Source organism: Bufo gargarizans, chromosome 1 (genome assembly GCF_014858855.1).
Source record: "Bufo gargarizans isolate SCDJY-AF-19 chromosome 1, ASM1485885v1, whole genome shotgun sequence".
NCBI classification, from domain to species: Eukaryota; Metazoa; Chordata; class Amphibia; order Anura; family Bufonidae; genus Bufo; species Bufo gargarizans.
This window is the reverse complement of record NC_058080.1, coordinates 676,759,484-676,775,850: the sequence shown is the minus strand read 5'-3', so window position 1 is coordinate 676,775,850 and position 16,367 is coordinate 676,759,484. Positions and strand designations below refer to the sequence as shown.

General features: G+C 46.0%; 1 protein-coding gene across 3 annotated transcripts in view; it reads left to right on the top strand.

The window, feature by feature from the left end:
- ERBIN (erbb2 interacting protein) overlaps positions 1-16,367 on the top strand; it is a 209,115-nt gene that overhangs the window by 65,866 nt on the left and 126,882 nt on the right. For all 3 annotated transcript variants that reach the window (XM_044276141.1, XM_044276140.1, XM_044276139.1), the window contains exon 3: positions 10,523-10,576. The gene's annotated coding sequence lies outside the window, so the exon portion shown is untranslated. The remainder of the gene's footprint in view (positions 1-10,522; positions 10,577-16,367) is intronic.

The following is a 16,367-nucleotide window of genomic DNA, read 5'->3' as shown; positions in this document are numbered from 1 at the left end:
CCAATCACAGCGGAGAGCGTCACAGCCAGTGAGAAGAAAACCTCACCTTCTCCCTGGCTGTGACGCTCTGCGCGACTGGACCGCGCTACAGCCAGGGAGAAGGAGGCGCCCATTGAGAAACAGGACAGCCTCCTCCTCCCTGTACAGATGCTATACATTAACATACCAGGCGGGAGAAGTGAACAGGGGCACAGCGAGCAAACTGAGTGGCGCCCAGAAAAATAGTAGGCGATCTTACATCCATGGACTATGCCCTACACATCCTGCTACTTATTTCATAATGTCTGGACCCACGAAAGGTCCTCTTTAGTATTTAGAACCTTCAGAACTGTGTTTGAGTGAATTTGGGATCTGTTATCTCATATCTTTCTATACTCTTATCCATATTGAAGTCATCTCGACATATATTAAAAGATCACTGAACATAGAAAAGTCACAACCAAAACCCCGACAAAACCCCTACTCCTACTTTTAATCTCCTCACTTCTGTTGTTGTTATGTTGTGTCATATTGCAGTTTGCAACTAAAAATATATTAAGAAATGATCTCTGTCCTGTGCCCCCTGCTCCTCCTCAGTGTTCCCCTGTCTGCCTGTAAGATAATTGGCTGCAGCAGGAGCCTCCCCCCATCCTGTTTGCAGTGGCACTCAAAGATGATTAAAGAAGCGCTCCAGGTTTTTTCATTTTTATTTTACATATATTGCTAACTCACCACCAATATTCTAGCAGTGTAATTTGTGACACCCCAGCTCAGTTGTTCCCATACATTTTGAACCTTTTCATTATGGGAACCTGGTCATGTGACCTCAAGTCCATAGCTGCTTCTCATGTGTAAACAGGAACTCAGTCTCTCCCATGTGGCTAACTTCCTGTGAACTGCAGGTTGACCTCATTGCCAATCAATTCCCTCCTGGCAGCTCTCGGGCCCCTCAGATTCGTACCCTCCATGTTCCTGTGTATATCTCTGTATTCTGTTTTAAGATGAGGAGTGGAGATATATAGCAGGTTAGTGTATACAGCGATTAACTGCAGTTATATACACCTCCTGACTCACACTGCCTATCTGTACTATCTGTGTGTGCTGACTCTCCAGTGTAGTTCTATGAGATGGAGCTTTGCACTGGTCTCCCTGCCTCCTGCATTGTAAGAGCTGCCAGGGGAGAGACAGATGAGAGGCCAGACAGGCTAAAGTTGCATCACATAAGAAAACATTGAGACCCTGCAATATGAGGGGATAGCTGATATGTCACTAATCTGTCATGGCTGCCCTTACACATAGCAGTGCAGTGTGATGAGACTCCATCGCCTCTGTCTCTGCAATTTTAGGCATGATTGAAAATGTAGGATTCAATAGGAAAACCATATCTTAGGGGAAGAAGGAATCAAGATAACCCACAAATAGCAAGTTAAATAGAACAGGTATACACAAGAGCTCCTATCTTATTCTTTAATAAAGGCTTAACCTGCACTATCTAGGCAAATAAAAAAAAAATAATCTTTGAGTGCCTCTTTTAAGGGGTTTTCCTACCACAGACAATGGGGGCATATCGCTAGGATATGCCCCCTTTGTCTCATAGGTGCGGGTCCCACCTCTGGGACCCGCACCTACAATGAGAACGGAGCAGGGAAATTAACAAAGGGCGCACTGTGCATGCGCAGCCACCCTCCTTTCATTTCTTTGGGGTCATCGAAAATAGCCGAGCGCTGGGCTATTTCCCTCTGCCACATAGAAATGAATGGGAGCAGGGGCTGCGCGTGTGCGGTGCGCTCCCATTTACTTCTATGGGAGCAGCGGGGAGCAGCGCTTGGTGGTGGACGGACCCCGGGAAATCCGGGGTCCTCCTGCCACAGCACTCCCCGCTCCGCTCTCGTCGTAGGTGCGGGTCCTAAAGAGGTGGGACCCGCACCTATCAGACAATGGGGGCATATCTAAGCAATATGCCCACATTGTCTTTGATGGAAATACCCCTTTAAGCCCTGCCCCATTTTAATCCCTATCCTCAGCTGTATGGAGGCAAAAATGGCCCCATACACTGCAGTTAGTCCGTCTCCAAGTTTATGTTGTATAAGTTCAGTGATGATCGTTAAATTGGCCCTGAAATTTGCTTATTCTTTCTTTTCTTGGAATGTAAAACAGTGTTTGCTCCGTCGGGTGCACCTGCTCCTGCAAAGTGACCTCATATTTCTTGGCTACAATCCAGCTATGAATTCATCCCACCTAATGAGTCCCATCGGAGGCCTCACATCCACTTGAATATTTGAGTTGACATCAGACATGGGCAATGATGACCTCTCTCCAAACGGGTCTGGATATAGCAAAATAACCATCTATCCTTCTGCGGGAATTTTTGAGAACTGGTTTGGTTTTAGCTGCAGTTCTGGTAACTATTTGCTATCCCCGCCTAAGTAGAATTTATAGCTATTGTCTTTGTACATGTTTGACATATGTCATAAGACTTTCCTCACATGGTGGAAAAAGTGAATTGCACTGGACCTTTGAACTCATTAGAACTTCTTTGGGTGCTGCATGTTGCTTAGAAAACTCATATAGAAAGTGCAGATTTTTAATCTTAGTTTAATTTATTTATTGCTGGTAATCTAATATGAATCCCCACCAACCATCCCCACATACAGATTTGGCCTTGGCAATATGAATATGTCCTCAGTTCCCTAAATATAAGGCTACTTTCACACTAGCGTTAATATTTTCCGGTATTGAGATCCGCTTTAGTTTTATTCCCGTTCATTGTCAATGGGGACAAAACGTTAGTGAACAGAACAGAGTGCTCCAAAATGCATTACGTTCCATTCTCATACTGGAGAGCAAACCGCAGCATGACCCACAATGCAAGTCAATGGGGACGGATCAGTTTTCTCTGACACAATAGAAAACGGATCCGGCCCCCCATTGACTTTCAGTGGCGTTCATGACAGATCCGTCTTGGGTATGTTAAAGATAATACAACCGGATCTGTTCATAACGGATGCAGATGGTTGTATTATCAGTAACGGAAGAGTTTTTGCTGAACCCTGCCGGATCCAGCAAAAACGCTAGTTTGAAAATAGCCTTGGGTTGAATAGTAGTTGCTGTTCCAGTGCCGATCCCCTCTGATCCCATCATAGGTTTTCCAATGTGTCCCTGACTTGGCATCTGAAGATCCTCAAGGTACTCCTTTCTTCCTCATTCCCCCTCCTATTTCTGATAAACTGGGATTGTATGACCTTGAATGTTTCTCTACTAGGATATGTTCCTTTTGGGTTTAATGAGTAATTCCTTGTGCACTCACATCTGTAATTGTTATGCTCTCTTTTGTACTGACTTTTTATATACCTTATTGGTAATGATCTGCTATTAGGTGTAGGCTGCTTAAGGTGGATTTACACTACCTGATATTCGGGCAGATTATCAGGAATGAATGTGACAATCTGCCCATCTGAATGTGCCGCCGAATAAGCGAAACGCGCATTCATCGGGTGATCCCGTAGTTCGTTCAGGCACACCAATTATTGTTTCTGGGTCTAAACAGTGATCTGCTGCTCAGAAACAATGCGGCTGTTTAGGCATGAGCGATCACAATAGCGATCCCTTGTCCTCGTACTGGAGTTGATCGTTTAATGTAAATGCTGCGGTCTCCTTCACTGAACGGGTAGCCGACTGTCTGGAAGGGACACTTCCTTCCTTACAATTGGCTGTTACATTGGGATGTGTAAACCCGCCTTTATGTCTTACCACAGTCCTCTAGTCCTCCATCAAGCATAGTAGTCAATAGTTTTTGACCTTGTAGTGTACTCAAGTAGTATTTCCAACCGAAAAAAGTATTTGGGGGGTAATATCTCCCATTGGGGGGAGAGAGCGCCTTAATCGGCACGAGGAGACTTATAGGCCATACATGCTCCACAGGAATTCTGGGAAGAAAGGGATGCAAAAGAGCTCTTGGCAAGTTCTGCCTCTAAATCCTCCAGATGTAAGGCAGCTATCCTAAACCTCAATGTTCGACCCTTTTAAATAGGCCTTAAGATGTGACTCGGATATTAAATAAGTCAGCACCTCATCTGCAGACAACTGTTTCGGGGTGATTGCTCCTCATCAGTGCAGAGCAGAGAGTACTGGCTTAACTGGGTGAGAGGCCTAAGTCAGGATTTAAGGGCTACTATCTCTCCTTGGGGAGAGAGCCCCTTAATTGGCGTGAGGAGACTTCCCAGAATTCCGGAGGAGCATGTATGGCCTATAAGTCTCCTTGCACCAATTAAGGCACTCTTTCATCAAGGAGAGATAGTACTCCCGAAATCCTGACTTAGGCCTCTCACCTAGTTAGGCGAATCCTGGCATTTGTGTCTGGGAACGGCCAGATCCCCATCAGTTCCCATTATAGTCAATAATGCAAGATTGCTGTGCTGCATGTGGGAACTACCCTGAAGGATTTGCGAATGGGAGTCAGATAATGTTTGTATTTAGCTGTACAGTGGGTTCCCGGAATTAATTTTGCCTTAGGAACCCCAGCCCGAAACGGCAGATGCCTATCATCCTGGGTTACTAGACAATTTTGCGTTCAGGAATGATGCTGGATGACGTACCCAATGGGAGTTGTAATGGCTATAGAACTCAAGAACCTACATTCTTTTCACACTTTATTTAGTCTATACTTTGTTGTATACATTTATCTACAAGAGAAGTATATACGTTTATAGTTCCTTTTGGTTTCAGTGGGGTCAAGGTTTGCCAAAAGTGTTCAACAATAAACTATAAAACACTGGACATTCCCAATGTAAGTCAATGGGCCTAACAATCATCCTGGTGAAGAAAAGACTGGATCGGTTAAACATGTATTTTAAAAGGATCTGTCAAAATAAGTACAGTATATACTGGACAATACAAATGTTTGCATCCCTCTTGTTGCAAATGCAGTAACCTGGAAGAGAGGAGTGGGGGTTGTGGCCCTGAGGGTGGTGGTAGTGTGGGGAGACACATTTTCTCCCCTCGTGGCATACCACTGCCTAGTGTTAGTTGGGGTGCCCTTGATGGTGGTCCATTTGGCAGGGTACAAGGCAGGAGTACAGATGCAGAGGGCTGGCTCATTTATGATGAAGTGAATAACCAGGCCGCAGGTTACAACAAATAAAGTCTTTGTTTATTGGCTTTAAGATGGGAGTAGTAGTACATATGACAGTAAAAGGCTGAAAGTGTGGTAGGTGCTGAAGCTTATACAGCCTCTTAGGTTTTGGACTTTCTGATCTCATTTTCTCAGGGGGACTTTGGTAAGGAAGTCCCAGAGAAGAAGGTTTTCGGAGTTTGGACCTGGGTTGCAGGAGGTTTCACAGACACACGTCTCCTCCCTTGCTCTGCTTAGACTAGACTTCCCCACTAACTAGGGGGAAGACCCTATACATTTCTATTAAGTACATAAGGCACAATAAATCACAATATTTAATTAAATAAAATTGCATTTTTCATTAACTTTTAGCAGCAGTTCCTCTGGGGTACTTCTGCAACTGGCAGCCTCCTCCCAGGGTAGGAATGCTGAGTGGTATAGTGCAGCCTAAAATGTCTCTTTGTGTGTCACGGTGCTCCTACCTGTATACAGCTGGACCCCAGGCTTCGAAGCAGTGAATAGGGGGAATAATTGAGCGATTGGAAAGAACTTGAGTCCACACCTTGCGATGAAGTTCAATGGCAGCTTTACTTAAATAAACATTTCTCCAAAACAGTTTTTCAGGCTTTGTCTTGGTTCCAGCAGGCTTTAGCATGAACTGGCAGGTAAACTCCACTCTGTTTCTCTCTGACTCTGCTGTACTGACAGGCTGGCTGTATAACTCAGCTTCTTCTGTACGCTGCACTTCACTTTGTAGTCTGACTCTAGGTTATGCCAGGGAACTTTCCTCCTGGCTCCTGAGGCTTTAAGTATTGGCCTCCATGGCTAGCAGAGCTTAAGGTGCTCTGGCTGGCGTGGGCACGTCCAGCACACCCTTCCCCTAGCAGGGGTAAGCTAGAACTAACTGGAACTGGTCCCCACCCTTCCTGCAGGAAGTCGGACTAGCCCACTTCTCTCCAGAGGGGGGTTAAAATGGAATGGCGAGTTCCATTCTATCTAACTTTAGCTCTACCGTGTTTGCTGCCACCTGCTGGTGAACCAGGTATATTACATGTTATAAAAAGTTGCAAACATTAGAAATGCACAGTGTGGAGGACCTGAAATAAATACATAAGAAGACATTATGTTAGACCATTAAGGACAGTAGCAGGGTGTAGGAGTGGCAACACCACTCGGGGGTGTTGCACTTCACATATGATTACAGGACCCAACGTTATGTGCACATGTCCGCAGATGTACTATAACATTGACCTGCCTCCATCTTGTACAGAGCATTCGTTACGATGGCTGTGAAGCAGGATTTCATTATCATTACTAATAGAATCCAGTCTCTGTGGCATGTCCTCTCTGTTGCACACAAGTTGGATCTCTAATAGAAACTACTGTAATAGCTCTCCCTTGATGATACCTTAATTGAATATTTGTTTGGAATAAATGTAATGAATTAGTCTGCAGTTGAATATGTTTAAAGATAATTTCCTCTGGAATAGTATTTATACTGAAATGCAATAAGCGGCTCTGCATAAATGATAGGCGATTAGTAAGAGGGCCTTAAAGGGATCGTCTCATATCCTATATCGCTAGGATATGCCCCCATCGTCTTATAGATACGGGTCCCCCACAAGGTGGTGGCTGGAGGACTCCAGTCTGGCCACCACCATGCCGGCTCCCCATAGAAGTGAATAGGTGCTCTGCTATTTTCACCGGCCCCAAAGAAAACGAATGTAGGGTGGCTGCGCATGCGCAGTGCGCCCTCATTCCCTTACGGTGCTCCGTTCATGATATAGGTGCGGGTCCCAGTGGTACCGATGCTCAGTAATAGCAAACTGAGCGTGAAAAATACAGGGGGGCACAGCGGGGCGTACGAGTGGTATTTTAAAAAATCAGGCAGGGTGGCAGCATCAGTACCCCACAAGGAAAGGTATTTATCTCAATTAATGTAAAACCACGAAAGGTCCTCTTTACGTCAATAATGACGGATCAGTTTTCTCGGAAACAAAAGTAAACTGATCCGTCCCCCATTGACTTACAATGGTTTTAGAGACTGATCCGTCATGGCTATTTTAAAGATAATACAACTGGATACGTTCGTAATGGATGCAGCCGGTTGTATTAACATGATGGAAGCGTTGCTGGATCGAGCAAAAACGCTGATTTGAAAGCAGCCTTAGATGGGAGTAGTACGGTATGGCTGTTTTATCTTCTAGCAGTTGTCTGCTTGGCTCATGCTTTTTATCCTTGTGCCAAACTGTTGGCGGAAATTGGACTAGAACTGGTTCTGCTCCTTGTAAAATCCTATATTTTTTTTCTTTTTTTAACTGTTTTTTATAACCGAATTGGAAAACACAACAGCATCATACACTTTTGTTGCCGAATACAGTATAGATATAGAAATCCAAAGACCTATGTGGTCCAATTCTCTTGCTACAGAAAACAATGTAAACCGTTTCTCTAACCAGCCATTGCAATGTTGCACACTCCCTATTTCTTTAATTGACATATGGTGAATTTTAATATGTACAGGTGTCCCCATTAAACCGAATGAGCCACGCTTCCTCGAGCTGCTGATATGGCTTGTTGCAATCTCGAGGTTGAATACATAGTTTGTGCTGCCCCAGACTCTATCAAACTTTTGTGGTTTGTTGCGATGTTTCTATACTAGTACTACATATGGTAGGATCTGATTTATCGGTCATTTCCACATGGTCAAGTTTGGTGTATTGGAGCTGTACCATCTCAGAGCAATACATTTACGTGCCATAAACAGGGATTCCCTCAGGAATATGGTCATATAGTGATCCCAATTATCTTCATTCAGTATTCCAAGCAGGCAGACCTCAGGGTCCCCGTACCAGCAATAAAGAGGAAAGAAGGTACAGAAGTGCATGGCTGCAGGCAGGAAGACAATACCTAGCGGTACTCAAAGACAAAGCTGCTAGGAAATTATCCTTTATTAAACAGGCTGCTTTCGAACAGGGAAATCAGTCAGCTAAGATACCGGCTCAGCTGATTCGACACGATTCGCCATCTACGGCGATCCTCGCAGTTAAGAATCACATGGGACAAGAATTTAATACTCAAGAAACCATAATCGGCACCTTTTACAGACTTAGTCTTACGCATGCGTGAGACTAACGCGATCCCAGGCCGCACTGCAAGATGTAAATCGCACAGAAGAGCGGGCGGTTAGAGGGCGTTCTTATCTTGTCTTGAAGCAAGGAGGCCGCTGCCCCTTTGACTTCAGACTGACCGGCGAGATAGCGCTGATGGCGATTAAAACCTCGTTTTTGTCATGTATGGAGCATCAGATTACCGGATCAAACACATCATTAATAACAGACTGGGAGCTACTATAAGGTAATGCTGGCGGTTTTATATGCGATTTTGAGGTGACAGGTTGCCTTTAATATTTGTCCATTAATCGAGCACATTTGGAACAAATTTAAAAACTGCAAATCGCTACCCATCCTGGTGGCAGCACGCATTAACTTAGTCAAAATGATCATACTCCCAAAGGTTCTCCATGAATAGGGTCTTTATTTGGGGCAGATCCAGAGCCAAACTTAGCTTAACACTGAAACGCCCAAAGTTAGAGGGAGGTATGGCCCTACCAGATTATTTTAAATATTACATACCTGGCCATTTTCACCCCGGCAGCCCCCCTGACTTGAGCATCGGAGCAGTTCATGCTCCGATACTCTCCTTTGCCCTGCGCTAAATCGTGCAGGGCAAAGGCATTTTTAGGAGTTCCGGTTATGTACCGGGGCTCTCCATGGGGCTGCCAGGAAGCCTGGTGACGTCACCGGCACTGATGGGTGGGCTTTAGCGATGCCCTACCCATTAGAACGGCTAGGGCAGTGCTAAAGCCCGCCCATCAGAGCCGGTGACGTCACCGAACACACTGCCGGGCAGAAGCTTCCGCCCGGCAGTGTGTTATGATTAACTAAAGAGCCCTTGCCCTGCGCGATGTAGCGCAGGGCAAGGGAGCGCATCGAAGCATGAGATGCTCCGATGCTAGCCTCAGAGGGGCTGCCTGGGTGAAAATAAGGGTATGGTCCGGGTTCAGCTCTGAACCCGGACAACCCCTTTAACACCTAGTTCACAACAGAAAACCTACCTAAACTACAATACTCTACGGTCGGTATGAGAGGGGTCACCTAAGTTACAAAGGTCAATGCTACCTCTGCTATAGTTTTTTTACTTTCTGTTTTCTTCTCAATTGAATTTAACTGAGGGAAAACTTTTGCCAAAAGGGCGTGCTTCACACGGATCTTTTTCCGAACCCTCTACCTATACTGTGTCATCTGGCCAAACCAGTAAACTTCCATCAAACGGGTAATTTTCCATGTTAACACGAGGGATAATGATCTTATCTGTATTTCTGTAGCACACATTCAAGGCTGTCCTTTGGATTTCTGCCGCAGATGTGCACTTTCTACTGCCACCGATCTGCATCAGGACTTGCCCCGTTGTCATCGAGTCTAGAGTTTTCCGGTGTGGAATCCGCATCACATAAGGGAAATATGTAATATTTGCCATGGATTAAATCCATGCAGAACATTTCCAATACATGTTAATGAAGTTGTGGAAACACATTCATTCGCTCTGAAGACAGATTGCCATTTGATTTGGCACAGAATCCACACCGAAATCGGGGTCAAAATGTGAACATAGCCGTAACAAACAAATATAAGTGTCTCAATGGCTTTTTGAATTCATACTTGGATTCCTCATACATTGGCCGTTCTAGAGCATCATTTCTTAAACTCTGCTTTGTGCAGTTCCTTTATTATCCCTCCTGTAACTGTGTCAATAGACCGACAACTGGGCGTCACCATTCCCCTTGTCAATAGTGTCCCTTCACAGTCTGACAGATCACCTCTGATTGCATTGACTGTGTCGCAACCTCTAGGGACACGCTCTGCTGATAAGAGGAATGGTAACACCGTATTGCCGGTTTATTCTTATATTTACAGGAGGCAGAGGAACAACTGAAAAAAGAATTCTTAAAAAAATATAAAAAAATAAATCCAGAATTGATATTTCTTTGGGGAATTTATTGCAATGAACATGACAGATCCTTTATTCATCTAGAGTTTATTGTTCTTTGCACAAATGGTTAAAAGCAGGTTATCGCTGAGGTTTCTTGCACTCTGCCAAGACGTCCGCTCTGCTGTGAACGCTAATCTTGCTCTGATCTACCATTATAAAACAAGGGCTTGGTTTAGGAGACGTGTTTTAGGCGTTTGCTGCATATCTTGCGTTTTCCTTTCCCCCTTCGTAGTATCTGAAGAGCAGACAGAACTTCACGCTTAACTCTTAGACGAAAGTTGAAAGGCTCCTCAGATCAGTGTTTGCCTCCTTCCGTAGCATTATGAAGCTGATGGCAGATGCTCACAGTAACGTCACAACTGTCTTTTCTTGTCTCTGCAGAATGTTGGCTTTGCAAGCTCAGGGAGGAAACAGCAGGGAGCAAAAAACAGAGAGGTAAGTGCACCGTTAACTTATTCAGCGTGGACCTGTTGGCATTTTTTTTTCCATTTTGCACCATTGTGTTTTTTTTTTTGTTTGTTTTTTACTAAAAGTGACTTCCATAACATGGAAGCTTGAGCTGTTCAATATGTTAGCTCATGGAGGAGAGCCAAACCCTGCAGCCACAGGCTCTCCCTACTGAACTGCAGAATCTCTAGTGCTATGTGTCAGGATAATGTAACGTCTCCTCCACCGACTTATTTTACTGACACACTTATTTTGCTAGTTAATGTATAGCTTTATCCCACATTTATTCCGCAGCGCTTTACGGACACTAGCATCACACTGTCCCCAATGGGGCTCACAATCTAATGTCCCTATCGGTATGCCTTTGGAGTGTGGGAGGAAACCAGAGGAAACCCACGCAAACACAGGGAGAACATACAAACTCCATGCAGATGTTGCCCTTGGTTGGATTTGAACCCAGGACCCCAGCGCTGCAAGGCACCAGTGCTAACCACTAAGCCACCATGCTGCATTGCTTTAGTTTCCCAAAATAATCTAAATATCAGAATGCCTGTTGTCACAGCAAGTGATGTTCCACTAGTAGGAACGAGGGGCGGATTGGCTATAGACTCTACAGGGAAATTTCCCGGTGGACCGTTGCCCAGGGGGCCACCAAAGACCACCTGATAGCCGCAGGCCAGGTACATAATGATCTTAAGCTCAGCGGCCGCAGTTGCCCTCCTGAACTAAACCGTATTACCATCCTCAGGACGGTGATACATTTTAAATACTGTGGAGAGGGCGGCGGTATTTTGTGCTGCAGTATGGTATGCAGGCCCTCTCTAATTCTGTTGTCCCCGCCTACTTGTGTTGCCTTGTCTTCTATCAGTTTAGTCCCTCCTAACAACATGGGGCGACTTTTAGTTTTTTCTTTCCCGGGGCCACATTAAGTTCCCAATCTGCCCCTGGTAGGGACTGCTGGGAATTCAGATTTGCTGCACTTGCCCAGCTGATCCATCAGCAGAATACAGACTGCTGTTTAAGGCAATCTGTATTCCTTCTGTGGAGCAGTAGACACCAGATCTAGCCAAATTGACTGCGTCTGCCGATGCATATTGCTAAGCTAATTCTCAGAGGTAATGTATGTTCTCTGTAAAATTAGTGCCTGAATGCTGCTTTTGAAGACTGTAGTGAGAGATATATTTGATTGCATCCAGCATGTCCATACAAGTGTCGATGTCACTTTATTCTGAGCACTGTGTGACCCACCGGCCATATATGGAGGGAGCAGGAGGTTTCTTGCTACTGTTGCTAGGCAGGGCTGGCACCACCCCTTCCTCTCTAGAAGGAAGTTCAGTGTAGTGTGAGCTGCAGATGTGTGTGCAGCAAAGACCAAAGCTTAGGGCTCTTTCACACCTGCGTTCTTTTCTTCCGGCATAGAGTTCCGTCGTCGGGGTTCTATGCCGGAAGAATCCTGATCAGTTTTATCCTAATGCATTCTGAATGGAGAGAAATCCGTTCAGGATGCATCAGGATGTCTTCAGTTCCGGAACGGAACGTTTTTTGGCCGGAGAAAATACTGCAGCATGCTGCGCTTTTTGCTCCGGCCAAAAATCCTGAAGACTTGCCGCAAGGCCGGATCCGGAATTAATGCCCATTGAAAGGCATTGATCCGGATCCGGCCTTAAGCTAAACGTTGTTTCGGCGCATTGCCGGATACGACGTTTAGCTTTTTCTGAATGGTTACCATGGCTGCCGGGACGCTAAAGTCCTGGCAGCCATGGTAAAGTGTAGTGGGGAGCGGGGGAGCAGTATACTTACCATCCGTGCGGCTCCCGGGGCGCTCCAGAGTGACGTCAGGGCGCCCCAAGCGCATGGATCACGTGATTGCATGGCACGTCATCCATGCGCATGGGGCGCTCTGATGTCATTCTGGAGCGCCCCGGGAGCCGCACGGACTGTAAGTATACCGCTCCCCGCTCCTACTATGGCAACCAGGACTTTAATAGCATCCTGGCTGCCATAGTAACACTGAAAGCATTTTGAAGACAGATCCGTCTTCAAATGCTTTCAGTACACTTGCGTTTTTCCGGATCCGACGTGTAATTACGAGTACACGCCGGATCCGGATAACGCAAGTGTGAAAGAGGCCTTAATAGGGAAGCTTTCTTCCCCTTTGGTTAAGGGTACTTTCACACTAGTGTTTTTCTTTTCCGGCATAGAGTTCCGTCACAGGGGCTCTATACCGGAAAAGAACTGATCAGGCATATCCCTATGCATTCTGAATGGAGAGTAATCCGTTCAGGATGCATCAGGATGTCTTCAGTTCAGTCATTTTGACTGATCAGGCAAAAGATAAAACCGCAGCATGCTACGGTTTTATCTCCGGCGAAAAAAACTGAAGACTTGACTGAATGCCGGATCCAGCATTTTTCCCCATAGGAATGTATTGGGTCCGGATCCGGCATTCAAAATACTGGAATGCCGGATCCGTCCTTCCGGCCTGCGCATGCACAGACCGGTACAAATGTGAAAAAAGATACAAGACGGATCAGTCTGTCCGCATGACAAGCGGAGAGACGGATCCGCTCTTGCAATGCATTTGTGAGACAGATCCGGATCTGTCTTACAAATGCTTTCAGTCACATGCAGATCGGCGGATCCGGATCACACTGCCGCAAGTAGCCTTACAAAAGCATATGGCATATGTGCCAACCCTTGAAGAATAGAGTTGTTTAATGCAGCAGAATGTTCAGAGGCCATACAAGGAGGAAGGTAACACACCTACATTGTGACTACAGACTTCTCTGCATACTAGTGGGAGCTATAAGCTTTAAGCTCCCCATCATATTAAAACGAGAGCAGGGCCCTCTGTTCAGACACTGGATTCTACTGAGGATACTGGGGAGTAAATATACTGTATATCTTGATATAAAGAAAATTACACCTCTTGAGCTAGGGAAAGGAGAGATTCAGAAGAGAGAGACCAGCCTCCCATATACAGCCTTTCGAAATTGCATATGCTAACTGTAAAAACTGTGCTTAATGTGTACAGAGCCTGTGTAAACCATCTTTTGGACTTTCTCAGCAAAGTACAGTGGACTTGTTACATAAACCTGGCCTTATCATTGTGTGAACCAACACCTGCATTGCTACCACATAATTCAGGGGCCCTACCTTGCACGTCAAAAATCATTTATGCCAAGGGCAACCTGCCTTACTCTGGTTTTGGGGCTCCTGCCTGATGTATGTGTTCCCCAAAGGGGAAAAAAAAGTCCGCCCTTCCTATCGCTGCACAGCCCAGGGAGAAACATAGCAAAGACTGCCACTGTGAGTACAACTACTCCCATAGTCTCTGCCTGTTCACCATGTCGGATCCGTCCTGCGGCTATTTCGCCGTGCCGCCGGACCGCCGCTCTGTCCCCATTGACTATAATGGGGACATGGCGGAGCTCCAGCGCAGCACGGCGAAAGCCGCCGGACTAAAAAGCCTGACATGCAGTAATTTTAGTCCGGCGGCTTTTCGCCGTGCTGCGCCGGAGCTCCACCCCCGTCCCCATTATAGTCAATTGGGACGGAGCGGTGGTCCGGCGGCACAGCGAAATAGCCGCAGGACGGATCCGACATGGTGAACAGCCTGTCGGATCCGTCCTGCCGCAAGTGTGAAAGTACCCTTGTGTGACTCCCTGCACTAGGAAAAGGCCGCAGCACTCGCTGAAGTACCACGAGTTAATCAAACAGCTGATGGCCGGGGGTGTCGGGAGATGGGCCATCGACCAGCTATTGATGACCTATCCTGAGGATGGATCATCAGGAATTCACTCCCTGAAAACACCTTTAAGCTTCAAACCATTGGATTATAAAATCTGATGGATGTCAGGTTTTAAAGGGAACCTATCATCACATATACAGGTGTTGTGTTTCTTAAAGGGTAGCTGTCATATTTTTTTTTTATTTGCTAGTTTATTAGACTAGGCATGTATACCTGAGTTAGTCTGTCAATGATTGTCAAAAGATCTGTAATTACCTTATAATAACAACTTTCATCAGGGGCGGGCTGACCATTCGGTCATTCGTACATGGACCGAGGGCCAGCGGCCACTAGGGGGCCCCGTCTGGCCCTGCTGGCCACTGCCTTGACTTGGCCGGCTCCGTGTGTGTCCCGATCCTATCCTTCACTATGTGAGTGACATGGCTTGCATAGTGAAGGACTCTCACCGTGAATGCTTCCAATTTTTTTTCGCCGGAGGTAAAACCGTAGCATGCTCCGGTTCTCTCTTTTGCCTGATCAGTCAAAATGACTGAACGGAAAACATCCTGATGCATCCTGAACGGATTGCTCTCAATTCAGAATGCATGGGGATATACCTGATCAGTTATTTTCTGCTATAGAGCCCTTTTGACGAAACTCGGTGCTGGAAAAAATAAAAAGCTAATGTGAAAGTACCCTAGGAAAAGGGAGGGGCGTTCCTTCACACTGCATGCCTGCATTAGGCTTCACAGTGAGGAGGCGTGTCTCTCAGTAATCTAATCTGGCTCGCAGGAAGCTGCTGGCTACGGCATGTGTCTATGGGAAGAGAGGGAAAGCAGTTTTGGCATCAGAGAACTGGCAGAGGAGTCATCTTGAGAAGGTCCTCCTATTGTAAATGTTTAAACAGCCGTAACTAAGGGAAAAACTCAACGAAAACAGTGGTATGTTAAGAAACTAAAGATTGCTTTATGCATAATGCTGCTGCAGCAGTAACATATGCTAAAATTGATGATTATTTTTTTAATGAAAACGTGACCGTTAGCCTTTAACTTCAAATTAACCAGTGACCACAGTATTACCTCCATGCCAGTGCTGCAGACACAGGAACCAGTGGTATAAATATAGGTGGCAGACACAGGGACCAGTGGTATAACTATAGGTGGCAGGCACAGGGACCAGTGGTATAATTATAGGTGGCAGGCACAGGGACCAGTGGTATAATTATAGGTGGCAGGCACAGGAACCAGTGGTATAACTATAGGTGGCAGGCACAGGAACCAGTGGTATAAATATAGGTGGCAGGCACAGGAACCATTGGTATAACTATAGGTGGCAGGCACAGGAACCAGTGGTATAACTATAGGTGGCAGGCACAGGGAGCAATGGTATAACTATAGGTGGCAGGCACAGGAACCAGTGGTATAACTATAGGTGGCAGGCATAGGGACCAGTGGTATAAATATAGGTGGCAGGCACAGGAACCATTGGTATAATTATAGGTGGCAGGCACAGGAACCATTGGTATAATTATAGGTGGCAGGCACAGGGACCAGTGGTATAATTATAGGTGGCAGGCACAGGAACCAGTGGTATAATTATAGGTGGCAGGCACAGGAACCAGTGGTATAACTATAGGTGGCAGGCACAGGAACCAGTGGTATAACTATAGGTGGCAGGCACAGGGACCAGTGGTATAACTATAGGTGGCAGGCACAGGGACCAGTGGTATAACTATGGGTGGCAGGCACAGGGACCAGTGGTATAACTATGGGTGGCAGGCACAGGAACCAGTGGTATAATTATAGGTGGCAGGCACAGGAACCAGTGGTATAACTATAGGTGGCAGGCACAGGAACCAGTGGTATAACTATAGGTGGCAGGCACAGGGACCAGTGGTATAACTATAGGTGGCAGGCACGGGAACCACTGGTTGAGATTGCAGATGCATCTGGAGCACGAAAGTAGTGAGACCCAAAAGTTCTGTACATGATGCATGTCATTGGGTAACCATGACCCTATTGTCACCCAGTCTGTAAAGAGACTTATTGA